Consider the following 4,540-nt stretch of genomic DNA (forward strand, 5'->3'; position numbering starts at 1 on the left):
CTTCCCTCATGTACAGCACTGTGGATAGTTCTTAATAAGAATACAACCTGAAGGATCTTCATTTGGATAAACCCAGTTTGATATAAATGTGAACGATAAGGATAAATGATCAAATGGAATTGTAAAATAATTTATGATTTTCTTTTTCTTTATCTACATTAGCCTTTGGCCTGTTAATAAACAAATAGTGAATCTTTGTTTCTTTCTCTTTCTCCCCATATTGTACCTTTCTGGTAGTCTTGACCTCTTTGTGTATAAAGCATACCCCTATGGCAGAGTGTTTCATACCATCCATGAATTAATTTCAATAAGGGTGTTTGTTTTTTTACTCACTTTTTTAAAGAATCAGAAACTAAAGATGTAAAGTAATATACTGTGGCTTTATGAATTTAATAAAATGTATCCAGCAGTATCAACCAGTCTCACAATATTTTAGGTTATTTAAATAAGATCTTCTTTTGAAAGTCAAAAAATAAATAAACAAATGAATAAAAGAAAAGATTCAACAGATTCAATAATGTCAATAATCTTTAATTAATTATTGAGAACCATGCAAATAATTTTTGACATCCCAATTTTCATAGTTTTTTTCTCCATCAAATTCAACTATTCTTTTACTCTCAAATATAGCTTTTTACATTATTCTACCTTTTAAAGGACCTCTCTAGGTGCCAGTGAGTTATTGGTGGTGGTAGGGAATACTACCTGAGGGCACCAGGAAATGGGGCTGTGTTTTTACCATTAGCGCTTGGACACTAAAGCACAGAGCTGCCAGAAAGTAACCTTGCCAACAACTTGGTGGAAACAGAGACCATTTGCAACAAGGAAAGGACCCTTTTCATAAAGGACTCACAGATGGTGTGGCATTTTCTGGTGGATTCGTCTTCCCAAAAGCATTCCAGCATTCTAAGAGTCCTAGGGATTCCACTTTGTTTCTGGCAACAAAAGCAGACGGCAAATTGTGGCCTAAGGCGGGTTTTTACCGTCTTAATAAAATAATGGAGAATTATCAATATCCAATCCCCTATATCCAGAATTTTTTTACACATCTGCCCCGTATGTCCATTTTTTCTAAAGAGAATTTGGATGTCCCCAAAACTGCTGCCATAACTCTTTTTGGCCTTTTCAGATTTTTCGCTTTAAGACATCCTTTGCCAGCAGCTGAATAACACCTGTCATACATGCGTTTTTTCATCATCTAGAAGCATGTGGCCTGATTATAATTGCTGCAAAATTTCTGTTTGTTACTAATTTTTTAAGCTTTAAAGTCAACAACAAATTGTGTTCCCTCCTCTGTGTTTCTAGGGCAGCTGCTTGCCTTTTTCAACCATTCGAGCAGAGAAATGTGTTAAAAAATACAGTTTTTATTACATGGATTTGTCAGTTCTATACTTGGCAATTTTTTTTTCTTGCTAATCACAATCCCTTAAAATTTACCTCTTTTAAAAAATTTCTGATCCCTGGTAAACACATCAGCAACAAAACCTTGCATATGTTTCTTAGTTCACCACCAACATTCAGCTCAAGCCTGTCAATTGTCCTAGTCTGTACAGTTTACCTTGTTACTGATTTTTCTGCTATGGCAGTAGTGATTCGGATAATGTAACACTTCACTCTGCACCCACAGGTCTCAAATTGGAGAAGAGGAAGGTGGAGGAAAGGATCCTCTACTGCTCCAATGTTTCCACCACTCACCCACTACATCTAGTTTCTGTTTTGTGGCAACAGCACGTTTTCAACTTCATCCATTCCCTTGTACATCGGCATGTCTGGCCCTATGTAAGTTCGGTCAGTTCTATTGTAAGTTTATTTGGCCTGATCTGCAGAGGTGGGACATGGTGAGCCATCAAGTCATCTCTATGTATTTGTTCTGCCCAGCCACTGAAGCAGGTGAGTCAAATCTCCACAATTTAATTCACCGTGTTGATTAGACTCAAGTGGTTCAGTGGCTGGGCTGAACAAATTCATGACAGAGATGACTTAGTGAGTCCACCTCTCCCAACTCTGCTCACCTGCAAAACAAGCATGGGGATGGGTTGTAGTGTGTGTCCCATGTGAACATGCAAAGGCTCACTGATACAATAAGGCACCTCTTGAACCATTGCCCATTCCCTGTCGGCGTTTTAATCCCGTTTAGTGGACCTGGTGGGTCCCCTGCCTCTTTTACAACATTTCACACATCTCTTGACCACGATCGACAACAATCACTGGCCAGAGGCAGTTCCCCTCGCATCCATAAAATCAGCAGTTGTGGTCTGAGTATTCTTATCAACATAGGTTTGGTGTTTTGGCCCCTACTTCAGATATGACCTCTAACAGAGGTCCACTGTTTTTTTCTGAGCCTTTGTTCACCATGGCGGAAGGCCTGGGGTGAAAAATTCATCACACCACATCATACTATTCACAAACTAATGGGTCATGGAATGGTTTAACAGATCGTTAAAAGCCCCACCCTTTGCCTCTTTGACCAGTGACAGCTGAGTTGACTGCCGTCCATGAGTCCTTATTTTTAATTAATTAAATTTTTTTTTTTGAGTTTTCTTTATTGAGTTGCAATTACCTGGGATCATGCAGGATCTTTGTGCATCCCCAGCATAAGTGGTTTTCGCTCAGCCTGTGTGGGTCCCGCATGGTTTTTGGTCTAATGCTCCCACATCACCTTTTCTCCCATCTGTACATCCTTTCCTTCAAGGGATTTTTGTTGTATTCCCGGTCCTGTACCCCTGTTTGCTACAGTCATTTGTCCCAATGAGTTTGGAAGCTACTAAATTTGTCTTAATCAGATATGATGCACATACTGTAAATAACCTCTTCGCTTGTTATATGGTGGTTCATTTAGGGTGCTTGAGACTGGCCTTAAGAACTTTGCTTTAGATTCTGGGCTGTAAGGAAACAGTATAGGTAGGCTTGAACCAACCAATGATTTGGTTGACAATCATGTGTTAATGGCCCAGACTCGTCACCATGGACAACCACCCTGTGTGGGATTGAACGGACTGTTGTACTACCTCTAGTAACCTTCATCAGCTGCCAGATACTGAGCCTGCTTCAGTGTTTCCCCATCTTCCTGGAGCTTTCAAAGCTGGATAAGAGGTGTCCAGATTCAAATGTTTTGGCTGGTTGGTCAAGCCCAGGGTTCGGAAGTAGCTGAAGACCCTTCTGGGTGTTTGGGTAGGGTCATGTGTGGCATACTAATTGGGGCTCCACTGACGCTCAGAGTTTAGCAGTTAAATCTATTGAGAGATGATTTTTTTTTCTGTGTGTGTGTGTCATCTGTTGTTGTAATGGATTTAAAAAAGAGATTGCACCTGTATCCTGCTAAACTTAATCTCTGATCTTCCACATCTTCCTTTTGAATTAACACAAACTTCTCTCACACACAGTTTGATGCAGCTCCACTCCTCAAATTTATAATAGACTTATGAAAAACAAGAATTTATAATAGCCGCCAAGAGAGAGACATAAGGCTTCCATAGAATTTAAAATCCCTTGTCTCATATATAAAGTCTTAAATGGCCAAACTCCATCTTATGTTAGAGAAATGATTTTTCCTTATGTTCCTAACAGAGCAGTTAACTCTGAATCTTCAGGTTTACTAGTGTTTTTAGAATTTCTAGAAGAATAGGAGGCAGATCATTTAGTTATCAGGCACCTCTCCTGTGGAACCAACTACAAGTTTTAGTCCGTGAGGCAGAAACCCTGTCTACTTATAAGGTTAGGCTTAAAACTTTCCTTGTTTATAAAGCTTATAGTTAGAGAGGCTCAGGTTATCCTGAGCTATCTATATAGTTATGCTGCTATAACTCTGCGGCTAAGACTGCCACAGGACATAGGGACCCCTTTTCATCATGCTGCTTCATTCCATCTCTATTCTCCCATTCTGCAGAATTTATTCTTTCTGTCTCTAACGTTATGCCCTTTCTGATTTTTCCACTAGTAGCTTAATCTTGACTGCTCCTGTTTGGCTGGGACACCATCCTGGAGAGAAACATCAGCTGTGCTGCTGCCATCAACACCTTTGTTTGTAGATATTGGAGCTTGGCCTGCTTTTCAGTGTAGTCCTGTTTCTCTGACTGTGACTAACTGTAAGTTAGCCATCCTCTGACATGGGAGCTGGTTCGGAACTCTTCTGCCTGGCTGTGTGTTTACTGGACAGGGAGCTGTGGAGATGGTTGACAGTTACCTTGTATCTCTGCTTCTTTCTGTATCTCGGCTTCTGTCTCCCTGAACCCCATTTGGTCTCTGCAGATGGCCGCTCACACTGAGCCTGGTTCTACTGGAGGTTTCTTCCTGTTTAAAGTAGGGAGTTTTTCCTCTTCACAGTTGCTACAAGCATGCATAGTGTCAGGGATTGCCTTCGAGTCTATGAGTTGATCCAATCAACTGATTTTCCTTAGATAGAAAACTTTGAATCAATTTAACTGTATAATGTGGTTGAATTGTCTTTATAAAGTGCCTTGAGATGACATGTGTTGTGAATTGGCTCTATATAGATACATTGAATTATATATATATTTTTTGGGGTGAATTATAGTTTTAA

Source organism: Cyprinodon variegatus, unplaced genomic scaffold (genome assembly GCF_000732505.1).
Source record: "Cyprinodon variegatus isolate N-32 unplaced genomic scaffold, C_variegatus-1.0 Scaffold485, whole genome shotgun sequence".
NCBI lineage: Eukaryota > Metazoa > Chordata > Actinopteri > Cyprinodontiformes > Cyprinodontidae > Cyprinodon > Cyprinodon variegatus.